General features: G+C 32.2%; 1 long non-coding RNA gene across 1 annotated transcript; it reads right to left on the bottom strand.

The window, feature by feature from the left end:
* Positions 1 to 7,923: 7,923 nt before the first annotated feature.
* On the bottom strand, positions 7,924 to 11,368 carry LOC127723004 (uncharacterized). Its single transcript, XR_007991784.1, has 2 exons — positions 10,831 to 11,368; positions 7,924 to 9,112 (listed from the first exon to the last, which is right to left on the bottom strand). It is a non-coding gene; the product is annotated as an uncharacterized LOC127723004 (long non-coding RNA).
* Positions 11,369 to 18,456: the final 7,088 nt, after the last annotated feature.

Genomic DNA, 18,456 nt, shown 5'->3' with positions numbered 1-18,456 from the left:
CCTAGATTCCTTTTCGATTACATTCCAATTGCTTTTGTAAAATAATTTGATAAGGTAATCGTGGCCCATCCCTTGTTGGTATGATATTTCTGAAGGAAACATGACGACTCATCCCTTTGCCGAATCGTAAACAATTTATAGAAAGATGTGCCCATATTTTGCTCTGTGTTATTTAATAAATATCGTTTTATGATGGTTGATTCTTTTTAATGTCAATTTTTTAAAACTGATTAATACTAAGTGCTTTTTATTTAAGGAAATATGAATATGTTGTTTGCAATAAATGTACTACTTCAACGTTGAAATCAATTTGTCTAAAATCTAGATTAGACAGACCTTCTTTTCATGAAACTTTGAATAAAGCTTTAAAGGAAAAGTTAAGTCAATTTAAAACAAAAAGGAATACATTTAAGATAACAGTATTGGTACTTTTACACAAAAGATCAGTAGTAATACAAATTTGCACTATGTAATCTTGCAAAAACAAGAGTGTACATGCTGAAATATATCACCTGCTTAAATGATTTTGATTGCATTTTATTTTGAAAGTCTTTAAGATCAAGGTATCACAAAAATAAAACTTAATTTTATCAAGATTCGTGGAAATAAAGTCAAGGTCAGATGATCCCCGTCAGACTAAATAAAACTAGACGGACATGTACACCTTCTATTCATTCTATAAACCAAATATAGCAGGTCTATTGCTTATTGATAATCAGAAACAGACCTACCTCAAGGAAATTTAACTTTGAACACTGCTACATGAAATGAGGTCAAAGTCAGCTAAACCTTTTATGAAAAACATGTATTCCTTGCAATGATTCAATATCCTAATTACAATGTCGTCCTATAACTCATAATCAGAGAGAAAACGATGAGATAAAAACTAACTTCTATTCCAAGTTAGCAGTCACTTAACCATGAAAATGTAGTCAGGAACAATGGACATATACCAGACAGAAATTTCAGATTTTAAGTCATCCGTATACAAGATAAGAAGTATCTAGGTATTTTACCTTCTGAAATTAGAGATATGAAGCTTTCTACAAATATAGTTGGACCATTACAGCAGCATGATTATCGTCCATATCTTGCATTCTTTGAGGCAGTTGAGACAGTAAAACCAACTGATAATTAAAACATAATTCTTTGTAATCGATAGTGAAATTGTCATCATGAAACTCACTGATGAAATGCAAACTGAACTGACAATTCCAAATATTTTTTTTTACAAAACGTGTTTTTATCTGTTTTTTTTTAATGCGTTAACAAGAGAATCTTTATACAATTATACTAATTTCCCTTAATATTTTGACAGACGTTGTACAAGATAATCAAAAGAAACTGTTCAGCCTACATCAATGAGACAGCAACTCAATGCAAAAGAAGACATTGCACATAGGTATATATATATCTGCAAACATTAGATGATGGAAGATTTACGTTGTAGTTGTATTCTTTTACTTTTAATCTTATTTAGTTTTTGACAGTTTCTTACTACCTGTTTTTGATATATATACAAAATTAGCAAAAGTCATCGTTCAGGGGAAATAACTCATGTTATTGACAATTTTAACCTCTGCACTATCTCTTTCTATATTATAGTTTCTAAAAAGACGAGACCTTAAAGAACCTGTGTCGCTATAAAAAAATGGTAAAAATCGTCATTAAAGGGCAATAACTCCAATAAGGAGTCGTCTGTCAATTTCCTCCATATTGTCTTAATTGTAGATCTTGTCTTGCTAATCATTTTTGCTTATTCAAGTTTCTATTTATCTTTTATATTTTTTAAAGATATAAGTCAAAAACGCTAAAAATTGGTCATCAAAAGGCAATAACTCTAATAAGGAGTCGACTGACGATTTCAACCATGAACAAAATGTTAAAATTTTTCAATCAAGGGCAATAACTCCTATAAGAAGTCGTCTGATAGTTTTGACGTATACGGACAATTGGTAGAGCTCAACATTCTGAACATTTGTGTTCCTGTCAGATTTTCTCTATTCATAACGGTTTTCAAAATAATAGACAAAACTTGCATTTTACCCCCATGTTCTATTTTTAGCCATGCCGGCCATCTTGGTGGGCAGGCGGGGTCATCGGACACCGTTTTCAAACTAGATACCCCAGTGATGATTGTGGCCAAGTTTTGTTAAATTTGGCCCTGTCGTTTCAGAGAAGAAGACTTTTGTAAAAGTTAACAGACGACGGACGACAGACGCCAAGTGATGAGAAAAGCTCACTTGGCTTTGTGGGCCAAGTGAGCTCAAAATGGGTAACAATTATCTTTCAAGCGCAAAAACTCCTATAGGGGGTCAATTGAACATGTGGACTTATTTGTAGATCTTATTTAGCTATTTAGTGAAAAATTCTGTACACCCCTAGCGTTCCTTTGCTTATTTTTATGCGGGGTGTAAAATTGAATAATGCTTAAGAAAAACTTCCACTACAACATTTTTTCAACACCGATGTTGCTGCGCATTGGCGAATATTACATCTTTTGATTTTTCTTTATTTTCAGGAAATTTGGGAAAAAAAAATTTAAATTTTGAATTTTTGGCAAAAAAAAATATTTTTATTTTGCCATAATTTTAATTTTTTTTGTAATTTTTTCATTTTTTTCGGAAAATTTTTATCCACGGGTGAACTGGGATGGGATTTGTTTTACACAAGGGTAATTAACCAATCAGATCGCATGAGTTTTGCTTCATAAGAAATAAAATGCTTCGCCGAGCACAGCCTGATACGACCGCAGAGGTTGAACCTTGAACAGTTGGGGCAAGTTTAGACACAATATTCAAGCTTGATACTGTCTGAATTTGGATTGTGGTCAAATTTTTGACATAATATAGGTTTCTGACACAAAATAAATGTGGTCAAAGATCTTTAAAATTTGAAATGGGACATTTAATTTACCTTATATGGTCTGATATCCAAAATATAACAACATGGTTAGATTCAGCACATTAAAACACATCAAAAAATTAATTTTAGTTGAAATCAAACAAAGTTTAATTTAGGACCCTTCAAACCTTAATATGGACTAATTTGAAAACAGGGCCCAAAATAAAAAGTTTAAATGCATTATAAGATTCAGCATATCATAGAGCCACAATAATTCAGTTTTTGATGAAATCAAACAAATTTTAATTTTGGACCCTTTGGACCTCAATGTAGACCAATTTAAAGATGGGACCCAATATCCAAAATAGTAATACAAGGTTAGAACCCCCAAAAATTAAAGGCTTTAAATTAATCCCATTGAAATTGGTTAAAAGATTTGTATTTCTTTTCAATTGAAGATTTCTTGCTATTGCGCAATAAATACTGTGCTATTGTGCAATACTTAGTTAATCTGTTATATATAACAACTTACACAACCTGATTGGTGTGTATCTCCTGCCATATCAGTATTCGTTGCTTTTATAAATAAATCGGAAATACTCAATGTAAAAATTTGAAATTTTTGGGAAATAAAACCAAAAAATTATGGAAAAAAAAAATCCCCCCAGCAAATTTGAAAAAATTTGAAATTTTGAAAAATTTTTGAAGAAAAATTTATGAACCCTAAAAAAATTTGAACCCCCCCCCCCCCCCCCCCCCCAAATTTTTTTTAAAAATTTTGAAGATTATTTTCTTTTCAGGAAAAATGTACAATTTCAGAGAGTTCCATAAACTTTAACACAAGTTATTGTCTGGAAACTAGAAAAATGCTTGTTTTTGACACCTTTTTTGCCCCTAATTTCTAAACGTTCGGGGCAATTACCCGCCTTCCCTTTATGGTATGGAACCTTGTAGTACAACTACAAAGAGATCCATACACTTAAAAACAAATTATTGTCTGGAGACTAGAAAGATCCTTGTTTTTGGCCCCTAATTCCTAACTGTTGGTACCATAACCACAAAAATCAATCCCATCCTTCCTTTTGTGGTATTGAACCTTCTGGATAATTTCATAGAGATCCATTCACTAAACTTAAGTTATTTTCTGGAAACCAAATGTGTCTTCAGGTGATGACGATGACGACGCCATGACACAAAATTTTTTTTGCAGTCATATAATAAAAATGGTTATTCAGGGATAATAAGGGAACGACCATTTAACTTCAAGGGGGGGTTATGGTTTTTATTTTTTTTTTTTAAATATTCTGATTCCCAATTTGATGAAAAAAAATATTCTGGTCAAGCAGATGACAAAAAATAATATTCTGAATCCAGATTTTGCCGATACCTTATAGTGTTAAATATTGAAAAAAATAATTTGATTGATAGCGTTGAAAAAAATAAATAAAATTTATTTTGCTGTGCGCGAAAAAAAAATTTCTGACTCAAACAAAAAACCAAATTGAAGTTAAATGGTTGCTCCCTAACTGATTTCAGGAGTCAGTCGACAATTTTGGTTATGTTGACTTATTTGTAGATCTAATTGTGTTGAAGATCATTGATACAACCAATTTTTTTCCTTTCTATTATGATTTCTACAAAAAATGCATAAAATAAAATGGGTAAAAACCATCTTTCAAGAGCAATAACTCCTGTTCAGGATCAATTTACGATTAAGGCCATGTTGACTTATTTGTAGATCCTTTTTTGCTTAATATTTTTGCTATTTACAGTTGTGACAGTACTCTTTCTATTATGGTTTCTGAAAAAAAGGCATAAAATCTATCTTTTAAGGTCAATAACTCCTATACATATGATATCTATTTCAAACATTGTGTTGGGGGTTTTGATACAATTTTTTTTATTATATATCTTAAGGAACATTCAGGTATAGGTTTGGTTTGGCCAAGTACTTTCTAAACAGAAGATTTTTCTAAAAGTTTAAACTGACTGATAACCAGACAGAATCAAAGCGCGAAAGCGCTGTAAAGGCAGTTAATTACAGGTTGTGTGTATTTTTAGTCCAGTTATATCATTATCTTGCATAGTACATTGTACTTATCAGAGGTGGCTTTCAGTATTTAAGATTTAGAGTTCTCTAGTGATATTGAACAAGTTTTATGAATGTCATATTCTGAGCACTATATGAAGGCGATTGTTCTCACTTGTTAATGAACTAGTGCATTATGTCCAGTTTGTACCTTTTTTATCTATGTTTATAGTCAAATACTGTTTAAAATAGTTTGGCATTTTCTTTTTAGTAATAAGTAAATGTTATCAACTGTATTTTATTCAACTTTGCAAATGTGGTTTGTGACTGGTAAGTACAATGTATGGATGATAGTTGTTTCATTGGAAATCATAACACATCTCCTTATTTATATAATGATCTATATTCAATGACCTCAGGTACAAAAAAAATGTATGTAACTAAACTATGATGGGAAACCTTTGACTTCTTTCTTTTATATAAACTTTTGATTTGGTACCATAGAACTATGTAGAATAAATGTACATTGCAACATGTCAACTCTTTCAATGACAATACTTTTTTAGAAACTATAACTCCAAGCAAAATTATATTTCCAAGTATAAAGTAATTTATGAATGAAACAAGAGTGCACATGCTGATATGTCTCGCCTTCTTTACTAATCATTGATATTATGTTGATAGTCCTAAATATAAAGCTTTATTACAACTGTCACATAAACTTAACATTAACCAAGTAAACTAAGCATTGACCAATGAACCAAGAAAACGAGGTCAAGGTCAGATGAACCATGCTAGGCAGGCATGTACAGCTAACAATTCTTCCATACAACAAATATAGTTGACCTATTGCTTATAGTTTAAGAAAAACAGACCAAAACACAAAAACTTAAAACTGAGCAACTGACCTTGAAAATGAGGTCAAGGTAAAAAAAAAAACCTGTGTGACTGACAAATAGATCATAAAATATTTCCATATACCAAATACAGTTGAACTATTGCATATAGTATTAGAAAAAAAGACCAAAACTCAAAAACTTAACTTTGACCACTGAACCATGAAAATGAGGTCAAGGTCAGATGACACCTGCCAGCTAGACATGTACACCTTACAATCATTCCATACACCAAATATAGTAGACCTATTGCATACAGTATAAGAAAAACAGACCAAAACACAAAAACTTAACTATAACCACTGAACCATGAAAATGAGGTCAAGGTCAGATGACACCTGCCAGTTGGACATGTACACCTTACAGTCCTTCCATACACCGAATATACTAGACCTATTGCTAATAGTATCTGAGATATGGACTTGACCACCAAAACTTAACTTTGTTCACTGATCCATGAAATGAGGTCGAGGTCAAGTGAAAACTGTCTGACGGGCATGAGGACCTTGCAAGATACGCACATACCAAATATAGTTATCCTATTACTTATAATAAGAGAGAATTTAACATTACAAAAAATATTAACTTTTTTTTCAAGTAGTCACTGAACCATGAAAATGAGGTCAAGGACATTGGACATGTGACTGACGGAAACTTCGTAACATGATGCATCCATATACAAAGTATGAAGCATCCAGACCTTCCACCTTCTAAAATATAAAGCTTTTAAGAAGTTAGCCAACGCAGCCACCGGATCACTATCCCTATGTCGAGCTTTCTGCGACAAAAGTCGCAGGCTCGACAAAAAGGAGTTCTTAATTAAGAAATAAACTGATTTGCTGAGCGCAGCTGGATACACCCACAGAGGTTCAACCCTGAACAGTTGGGGCAAAAATGGACACAATATTCAAGCTTGATACAGGTCTGAATTTGGATTGTAATTAAATATTTGACATATTATAGTTTCTGAATAAATGTAGTCACAGAACTTGAAATCGATTATATGAATTGAATTTATATTCAATTAAAGATTTCTTACTGTACATGTTGTGCAATACACTGTGCTGTTGTGCAATACTTAATAAATCTGTTGCCAGACTATAAACAAATAAAGTTCAATTTCTTCTCAATGTCATATTTGAAATTTATGAAAATCAATAGGGAGATTACATCAATAGCTATAAATAATTCACCAAAGTTTCATGCGAACTGCTTAAAGTATTTTTGAGTTGTTGTCCAAAAACTGGAAAATCCCCGCTTTTTTAATGAATAAAACCCCATAACTCAGAAATGTAAAATCTAAAATTTATAAAATTCTAAAGGGAGCTTACGGATTGATAATTTAGTCTTAGATGCAAGATTTTTTTATCAGTTGTAAGTGGCTTTGAACTAGCTGTCAGTAAATGCGAGTACTCTCAGATCTGTACTTAGTGTCTTTTTGTTGTTTGGATGTACAACTACCCGGCCTCGTCCACTTGTATTTGTATTTATCCATCTGATGAGTTAAGCCTCTTTCAACTGATTTTTATAGTTCATTCTTATATTGTACTGTTACACCACTGTCCCAGGTTAGGGGGTGGGTTGGGATCCCGATTACATGTTTAACCCCGTCACATTCTGTATGTACATGTATGTGCCTGTCCCAAGTCAGGAGCCTGTAATTCAGTGGTTGTCGTTTGTACATAAATTAGGCCGTTAGTTTTCTTGTTTGAATTGTTTTACATTGTCATTTCAGTGCCTTTTATAGCTCACTGTGCGGTATGTGCTTTGCTCATTGTTGAAGGCCGTACTGTGACATATAGCTGTTAATTTCTGTGTCATTTGGTCTCTTGTGGAGAGTTGTCTCATTGGCAATCATACCATATCTGCTTTTTTATCTTTACATCAACAGATATAAACAATTCACCAAAGTCAAGGTGAGACAACAAAACTTAGTTGTAAGATCTCTGAAATTTTTTACACGGTACAAGTTTTTCTAATTGTTGGAGATTGCACGGTGACAGTAACACCTGTAACTGCTTTACCCATTTCTTATGCACTTTGGTTCGATAAACTCACTGAATATCATACCACATCTCCTTATTTTTATATGCATTACAATTTACATGTGCATGTAATTGTAAATAATATTTATATATATATATCAGAACAAACTTCATTGCGTCACTTTTATTTATGCATCCTTTGGCACAATACAAGTTCTAAAATTACACAACATAAAACAACTAAATGTTATTTCAGATGAAAGTTTTGTTTCAGTTCCATTCATAGGATTTATTAGAATTTTGTATGTTTTGCCAAGTCCAATAATTAGCTCTATGTGCACGTGTTAATTGGAGACTTTTCTATCCCGTATAAGAGTTTTGGAACTAATTCTGTTTCTTTTTTTGAAAAAAGTGAGCAAACAAATCATGCACATTTAAACCTTTGTCTGCCATCACACTGTCACCTGGATCACATAATTGAACTATTCTACATCTTTCAACTATTTCACAGTCACTGGTACAACCAACATATGCATTAGAGACATAGTTGACTAAACCACCAGGAGTCGAACATACAAGTATTTTCAGTGTTTCTGTTTTTATATGATGAAAAGGTTGCCTGAGCTCTAGGAGCTTTAGGTTTTATCACGGGATATTCTGTGCTGTCAATAATAATCCAAGTTGTAGGAAACTTTAATTTGAAGTTGGATGGCGAAAAATACCTGACTAAACCACTAAATGGCCAAGTGTTAGCCTCACGCCACTGTTTAGACATAAAAACAATCCATGTTTACACAATATTCTTAACACTAGTTTCAATCTAGAATCTAGACAGTTCAAAGTTGGTTGTATAATGCCTCAATTTCATCAAAGTCATAAAAAAACTGATTTTCAAATGACACCCTATCAATTTGAAAATATATGTATTTCAAACAATGTGCTGCTGGACCAAGTGTGGTCAAAACAAATAAAAATTTAGTATACAAGTTACAACTCTAAACCGGTATATAAATGCATGGCTATGTCACGTGTCTTCATTTCAAAATTCTCTGCTGAAAATATAGGCATTGATGGTGTTTGCGTAATTCCATCTGTGAAGCTCAACATTAGCTCGGCAGTTGGTGGTGGACAGTCATAAATCATGTCTGCAGTATGAATGACTTCTTCAGGAAAACCAACTTTACAATCAAAACTTTCCTCTAGATTTCTACTACAATATTCATCAAGTTTAGTTCTTTTGTTTTCACAGGAAACTGCCCTGATTTTTCTTTTTGCGGACGATTCAGTCTCTTGCTTGGTCCAGGAAAATAGGCTGGGAATGGCAGTAGACTTAAGTCTCTGTATGGTGGGTTTGCACCCTGAAAAAGGTTATAAAACATTAGTTTTTTGATAATTAAATGAACTTTCATTAGCAATGCATACTTTATACTACCTGGCAAAATGTTAACTAGATTTATTCATTACAATCTGGATAAAAATATGTTAGCCTGATTCAATGTACATCAAAATGTATGTTATGTAAATCCAAAGGACAAACAATGAGAGACGTATGCAACAAACATACATTGTTTGTACCTAAATAACTATAATATAGATGAGAGCATGTCATTGTTTTGTTCCTGTTAACATTGTCATTGACATTTTTCAAGAAAGTCTATGAGGCATAGCTTATGCATTCCTGTCATTACTACATTAGCATAATTACTGCTAAAATAATTCTCAGTATGATATACCTCTTGTAAGAAATCATTATAATTGTAGCAAGCACCAAAAAATCTCAAACAGATCACATTGAATGTAATCCAAAAAATTATGAAGTCTTGAATTAACCGGTAACAAGACATTTCGGCACCCAGACAAATCGGCACCCAAGTCCGAAGACATTTCGGCATCCGTTTTGGACATTTCGGGACCCCTGAGGACATATCGGGACCAAGACAATTCGGCACCTCATTTGTTTTTTCTTTATATATATATTTATATTAAGAAAAATAAAAGAATTGTTACAGAAATATTAAAATCCGTAAATAAAATATGCATTACAAAATTTGAAAAAATAATCGTCTTTTTTTAATTAAATCCTAAACGATGGTGTTTGAATAAACATCATTAAATTTTAATTAAATCCTAAATGATTATTAAATATGACGGTCTTTGAATAAACATCATATAATTAAATCATAATTAATTGTAGTTATGCATTAATCAGTATTTTATGTAAGTTTATAATGAAATTTGATAATTTCTCAATGGAGATCAAAAGTGTATAGACTGTGGGACCAGTATTGAAGCAACAGCATCTCCACCTCCAGACTGCTTAAGGAATGTGCCAGTGTGTACGGACCACCACCAAAGTGACTTTGTTAGAACTTATAGTGCTGCCTGTATATATGTTATATGTTATATTTATAGTATTTAAAATGTTTCATTACTATCATGTGTTCACCTTTGATGCAAATCTAGTGCTGTTAACGTATCTATAAACTGTTATGAATATAATTATAATAAATAAAATAAATATTATAAATATGCTACATGTGTTTTATTGATTTAGAATACTATCTGAATAGAACTATGCATTACATTAAAACTAGTACATGAATGGTGAAATCTATGAAATCAATTTTCATGCATATGGAAAAAGAAAACTCAAATAAGACAGCTACCCAAATGACTAAGCTGCAATACAGTCTTCACAAATAAACAACCAAAAGAATAAACCACTTCATAAGATACTTCATTATTTTTATTTTTGGTTCATTATATTTTGATCAAGGACTTAATAATTGCAGAGACATATATACACATGTGTATATATGTCTCTGATAATTGATTTTATCTTTATTAGATGCCGATTTGTCTATGTTAGGTGCCGATTTGTCTGGGTGCCGAAGTGTCTTTCTCTGGTGCCGATTGGTCCGGGTGCCGATTTGTCTGGGTGCCGAACTGTCTAGAATTCGAATTAACCACCCCCTTTTATTCCAAAACGATAATTGCGGTTGTAAACAGACTTTGGTTATTTCGCATAGCGATTACATATATAACTATATATTTTAAAAAGAAAATAGAGTTTTACCATGAATAGTTTCCTGCACGTAGTCTTAAAGACTCTTTTTCAGTAAAATGTGCCTTGGAAACAACAGCTGATTGAGATGGACTCCACGATTTCATCGTTTTCTCGTCTGGGCCATGGCGTTGATCCAACTTTTCCTTCTTTTTAAGTCATTTGAAAATGCATGTCCTCCTCTTAAATGACATCCAGGTACACAACAACAAGTACTTGGCATCGTTAATTAAAAATGCAACTGTAATAGTTGCACAGTGCAGAAACCGGAAGTTGAAGAACAGGATCGGCTACCACGACGCCACCTATTCAGGAACGATAATTTGCTACTTTATAACTGCGAAATAACAATAACGTTAGACGGGTTCGCGTGCATAAACAGAAATGCACTTTAAATTGTATAATATAATTCATGTTCTGTCAACCTTTAATTATTATATCAACGACTGAAATGATTTATAAACATCTAGATTGCAGATAACACTCGAAATTAACCCGACCTCTTTCCACACGGAATTCAAATAATTCTAGTTTGTCAATCGGTTGACTGCTTATAATGTGAAATACAAATATATCAAAAGTTTTTAAAACTAACAAAACACAATGATCGTTTCTCTATTTCCCAATGTAAAAGAAATGAAACAAAAAACATTTTATATCACAATAAGAAGAGGAGAGAATCAACATTTTCCGGATCTACTTGGAGCCTAATGACCCCCCACGCAGATAAGTTGGATATCGCGGAAAGAAAGATTAACACGGCAACTAGAAAGGCATTAAAGCACTGCCTTTAAAAATTATGACAGACACCCAAGTGATTGCAAAAGCTTATATGGCCTTTTAGGCCAGGTGAGTTAAAATAAGAATGTGTTGTCCATAAGACATCAATGCCTCTTGCATTAACACATTTTCATGTTCATGTTAAATTAGGTTGAAAACTATAATTTGGCAAATATAAAATTCCAACCAATAGTGAACATGTGTATAAAGTGTTAAGTTGACCACAACTGCATGGTAAACAACCTTTACAAACACTTTAAAAGAGAAGGTACTGGTTTCACACTATCATATTGCCATGTGAATTGTGAAATTAGGATCATAACGGTCTATTGCATTACATATAAAAATTGCACATTATAATAATCATGTCCACTAAATTTCAAGTTCATGTGACCACAATGTCATGGTTAACTATCTTAACCTAAAATTTTAAAATGAAACAAGACTGGAGAAATAGACCATATAATGGACAAAACCAAAGACAAGAAAACAGCTCACAAAGTATCATTCCCAGGAATTTTGAAGAAGAGTGTGAAACCTTCCTTAAAACATTGTTGACATCGAAGTATAAACTTAGTTTATAATTACTTCCTATACCTTGAGTGATTAAGAAACTGCTTTACTATAAAAAAAAAAAAATATTGACGGATAATAAAAGGAGCTTCCACAGTTGAAGTTTGTGAATTTCTTGTTTTTGATTTTTGTGTCACTCTGCTGCTGCCTCATTGACGCATACCCTTATCTCCTTTTATTCATATAGCTATTTCTGCTACTATAAGTTATGTTGCATAATTTTTGCAGTAATTTATTTCTGGTTGTACAAATTTCCCTGAATATTTTGTTTCTTCTGGATTAATTTCCTTTATGGTGAATTTCAAACTTTTTCAAATGCCATGAGTGTTAAACATGTTAAATAGTCACAACTCCATCCTAGTGAAGAATTCTTATTTGGTTACTGAATTGGGTAATTGCGATTTTAGACATTGGCACCTGTTGGACGTGCAAGTATCTTACACTGATTCACTAGCATAACCGCTGGAGGATTTTATAATTTTACATTTTGCAACAACCAACACATTACATTGACAAGTGCTCCAAAGAAAGAAAGATTGCCACTATATCATGTATATTCATCAATTCAAATTAATATAAATAATTTACAATTATCTCAACTCTAATAAAATGCTTCGCTGGGCGCAGCTTGATACGACCGCAGAGGTCAAACCCTGAACAGTTGGGGCAAGTATGGACACAACATTCAAGCTTGATACAGCTCTGAATTTGGATTGTGATTAAATATTTGACACAGCATAGGTTTCTGACACAGAAAGAATGTGGTCTAAGAACTTCAATTTTTTTTAATTTACCTATTATGGTCCAATGTCAAAAATCAAAATACATGGTTAGATTCAGCATATCAAAGAACCCCATATATTCAATTTTTTTTGAAATCAAACAAAGTTTGATTTTGGACCCCAACTTGGACAAACTTGAAAACTGGTCCCATAATCAAAAATCTAAACACATCTTTAGATTCAGCATATCAAAGTACCCCAAGAATTCAATTTTTGTTAAAATCAAACTAAGTTTAATTTTGGACCCTTTGGACCTTAATGTAGACCAATTAAAAAAAAACGGGACCCAAAATTAAAAATCTAAAAACACGGTTAGATTTGGCATATCAAAGAACCCCAATAATTCAATTTTTGATGAAATCAAACAAAGTTTAATTTTGGACCCTTTTGACCTCAATATGAACCAATTTGATAGCGGGCCCACAAATAATAAATCTAAATACATGGTAAGATTCAGCATATCAAAGAACCCCATATATTCAATTTTTGTTGAAATCAAACAAAGTTTAATTTTGGACCCCAATTTGGACCAACTTGAAAACTGGGCCAAAAATCTAAAAGCTAAATACATGTTTAGATTCAGCATATCAAAGAACCCCATATATTCAATTTTTGTTGAAATCAAACAAAGTTTAATTTTGGACCCCAACTTAGACCAACTTGAAAACTGGTCCCATAATCAAAAATCTAAACACATGTTTAGATTCAGCATATATAAGGACCCTAAAAATTTTATTTTTGTTAAAATCAAACTAAGTTTAATTTTGGACCCTTTGGACCTTAATGTAGACCAATTCAAATAAAATGCTCCGCTGGGGCGCAGCTTGATACGACCGCAGAGGTCGAACCCTGAACAGTTGGGGCAAGTATGGACACAACATTCAAGCTTGATACAGCACTGAATTTGGATTGTAATTAAATATTTGACACAGCATAGGTTTCTGACACAGAATGAAAGTAGTCTAAGAACTTTAAATTTTTTAATTTACCTATTCAAACCATATCATTATTATTTGCTTTTATATATAAATCAGAAATAACCAATTTAAAATGGAAAATTTTAAAGAAAAAAAAGGAAAAAAAAATCCCCCCCCAAATTTTTTGAAACCCCCTTATGATTCATCACCCCCAAACTCAATCCCAGCCTTCCCTTTGTGGTATGGTACCTTGCAGTACAATTTCAGAGAGATCCATACACTTGAACACAAATTATTGTCTGGAAACTAGAAAAATGCTTGGGTTTTTTGCACCTTTTTGGCCCCAAATTCCTAAAAGTTTAGGGCAATTACCCCCAAACTCAAACCAAGCTTTCCCTTTGTGATATGGAACCTTGTAGTACAATTTCATAAAGATCCATACACTTACACACAAGTTATTGTCATGAAACTAGAAAAATGCTTGTTTTTTTGCCCCTTTATGGCCCCTAATTCCTAACATTTTGAGACAATTACCCCCAAAAACAATCCCAGCCTTCCCTTTGTGGTATGGTACCTTGCAGTACAATTTCAGAGAGATCCATACACTTGAACACAAGTTATTGTCTGGAAACTAGAAAAATGCTTATTTTTGGCCCCTTATTCCTAAACGTTTTGGGCAAGTACCCCCAAACTCAATTCCAGCTTTCCCTTTGTGATATGGAACCTTGTAGTACAATTTCATAAATATCCATACACTTACACACAAGTTATTGTCATGAAACTAGAAAAATGCTTGTTTTTTGCCCCCTAATTCCTAAAATTTGGAGGCAATTACCCCCAAAATCAATCCCAGCATTCAAACCCTCAATCAGCATCATTTAACAGTAATATCTAAAAATGGAAATTACATAATAAAGGTATTAAAATAGAAAATGACATCATAGTCATGGCTAAAAATAAACAAAATCCTTAATCAGCAACATTTTACAGTAATATCTAAAAATAAAATTCCTTTGTAACCATAAAAGCCCATTTAAATACATCATGACAGATATTAAAATAGAAAATGACATCATAGTCATGGCTAAACATAGCAAAAACCTTAATCAGCATCATTTAACAGTAATATCTAAAAATAAAAATTTCTTTGCAACCATAAAAGTAAAATAGAAAATGACATCATAATCATAGCTAAAAATAAACAAAAATTTTTTTTATTACCAAATTTTAAATGGAGTTTATTAAACTAAAACAATAAATTTGCAACCATAAAACCCCATTTAAACACATCATAAAAGTATTAAATAATTCAACTACATCATAAGGCTATAAAAATAGAAAATGACTTCATAGTCAAGGCTAAAGGTAAACAAAAAACCTTCATCAGCAAAATTTTATATTGGCAAATTTCCAATGAAGTTTATTATACTAAAATTGTTGGCAAATTTCCAATGCATTTATTAACAATAAAGTTATTGGCAAATTTCCATTTCACATAATTTAAAAGCAGTGTAAGTGAGATATTTAAATGAGTTTGAAATACCAACCTTACACTGCTTTTAAATAATGTTTTGTACTTATTTGTCTATTAACCTGGAAACCCTTGTTTTTTCACCTTTTTTTCCCTTATTATTTAAAGGTTTGAGCCATAACCCTACCCCAAAGCCAATTCTTAAATTCCAATGTAACCTAAATTTACAATATACATAACTTCAATTTAAGTTTTTGATAAAATCAAACCACATCATTATTATTTGCTTTTATATCTAAATCAGAAATATTTAACCAACTTTAAGTGGAAAATTTTCACACATCACGCCCCCCCCAAACTCAATCCCAGCCTTCAGTTTGTGGTATGGTACCTTGCAGTACAATTTCACAGAGATCCAATTACTTAAACACAATTAATTGTTGGAAACTAAAAAAAAAATGCTTATTTTTAACCCCTTTTTTAGCCCCTTATTCCTAAACATTTGAGCAATTATCCCCCAAACTCAATTCCAACTTTCTCTTTGTGATCAGAATTAACCAACTTAAAATGGAAAATTTTAAAGAAAAAAAAAAAGGAAAAAAAAATCCCCCCCCCCCCCCCCCCCCAAAAAATTTTTTGACCCACTTCCCTTTGTGGTATGGTACCTTTAAGTACAATTTCAGAGAAATCCATACACTTGAACACAAGTTAATGTCTGGAAACTAAAAAAATGCTTATTTTTGCCCCCTTTTTTGGCCACTTATTAATAAATGTTTTGGGCAAACATTTTACAATAATATTTAAAACTGAAATTAATTTGTAACCTTAAAATTAAATAGAAAATGACATCATAGTCATAGCTAAAAATAAACAAACTATTGGTAAATTTCCAATGGAGTTTATTATATTAAAACAATAAATTTGCAACCATAAAAGCGCATTAAAATACATCATAAAAGTATTAAAAAAAATTTAACTACATCATAAGGCTATTAAAATAGAAAATGACATCATAGTCAGACTAAAGGTAAACAAAAAACCTTCATCAGCAAAATTTTATATTGGCAAATTTCCAATGAAGTTTATTATACTAAAATAATTGGCAAATTTCCAATTTACATAATTCAAACATAGTGCAGGTGAGATATTTAAATGAGTTTGAATTACCAACCTTACACTGCTTTTAAATAATGTTCTTTACTCAATTATTTGTCTATTAAAATGGAAACCCTAGTTTTTTAACCTTTTTTCCCCTTATTCCTTAAACGAAAAAAAATAATTACCCCTTTTTTGACCCCCCCCCCCCTATGATTCATCACCCCCCCCTTCCCCCCCCAAACCAAGCTCAATAACAGCCTTGCCTTTGTGGTATGGTACCTTGTAATACAATTTTAGAGAGATCCATACACTTGAACACAAGTTATTGTCTAGAAACTAAAAAATGCTTATTTTTCACCCCTTTTTAGGCCCCTTATTACTAAACGTTTTGGGCAATTACCACAAAACTCAATTCCAGCTTTCCCTTTGCGAAATGGAACCTTGTAGTAAAATTTCAGAAAGATCCATACACTTACACACAAGTTATTGTCATGAAACTAGAAAAATGCTTGTTTTTTGCCCCCTTTTGGCCCCTTATTCCTAAAATTTCGAGGAAATTAACCCCAAAATCAATCCCATCATCGACCCTTTGTGATATGGAATCTTGTAGTACAATGTCAAAGAGATCCATACAATAAGACACAAGTTATGTCTGGAAGTTACAAAAATGCTTATTTTCGGCCCCTTTTTGGCCCCTAATTATTTAACTGTTGGTACCATAACCCCCAAAATCAATCCCCACCTTCCTATTGTGGTATTGAACCTTATGGTAAAATTTCATAGAGATCCATTCACTTAAACTAAAGTTAGAGTGCGAAAACCATTGTGTATTCGGACGACGACGCCGGACGACGACGACGACGACGACGACGACGCCAACGTCATACCAACATACGACCACAAAATTTTTTTGCGGTCGTATAAAAATGGGACCCAAAATTAAAAATCTAAATACACGGTTAGATTTGGCATATCAAAGAACCCCAATAATTAAATTTTTGATGAAATCAAACAAAGTTTAATTTTGGACCCTTTTGACCTCAATATGAACCAATTTGATAGCGGACCCACAAATAAAAAATCTAAATACATGGTAAGATTCAGCATACCAATGAACCCCATATATTCAATTATTGTTGAAATCAAACAAAGTTTAATTTTGGACCCCAATTTGGACCAACTTGAAAACTGGGCCAAAAATCTAAAATCTAAATACATGTTTAGATTCAGCATATCAAAGAACCCCATATATTCAATTTTTGTTGAAATCAAACAAAGTTTAATTTTGGACCCCAACTTGGACCAACTTGAAAACTGGTCCCATAATCAAAAATCTAAACACATGTTTAGATTCAGCATATCAAAGAACCCCAAGAATTTAATTTTTGTTAAAATCAAACTAAGTTTAATTTTGGACCCTTTGGACCTTAATGGAGACCAATTTAAAAAACGGGACCCAAAATTAAAAATCTAAATACACGGTTAGATTTGGCATATCAAAGAACCCCAATAATTCAATTTTTGATGAAATCAAACAAAGTTTAATTTTGGACCCTTTTGACCTCAATATGAACCAATTTGATAGCGGGGTCCACAAATAAAAAATCTAAATACATGGTTAGATGCAGCATATCAAAGAACCCCATATATTCAATTTTTGTTGAAATCAAACAAAGTTTAATTTTGGACCCCAATTTGGACCAACTTGAAAACTGGACCAAAAATCAAAAATCTAAATACATGTTTAGATTCAGCATATCAAAGAACCCCATATATTCAATTTTTGTTAAAATCAAACAAAGTTTAATTTTGGACCCTTTGGACCTTAATGTAGACCAATTTGAAAACTGGACCCAAAATTAAAAATCTAAATACACGGTTAGATTCGGCATAACAAATAAATAAATGTGGTCAAAGATTTTACAAATCTAATGTGCCATACTGGTCTTCCTTTATAAATATGCATTTCTTTAAACATAATTTAAAAGCAGTGTAAGGGAAGTAACCAAAACGTTGT

The sequence above is a fragment of the Mytilus californianus genome, unplaced genomic scaffold (genome assembly GCF_021869535.1).
Source record: "Mytilus californianus isolate M0D057914Y unplaced genomic scaffold, xbMytCali1.0.p SCAF_13, whole genome shotgun sequence".
Taxonomy (NCBI): domain Eukaryota; kingdom Metazoa; phylum Mollusca; class Bivalvia; order Mytilida; family Mytilidae; genus Mytilus; species Mytilus californianus.
Note: the sequence above shows the minus strand (reverse complement) of the source record. Positions and strands in the feature narration are given on the sequence as shown.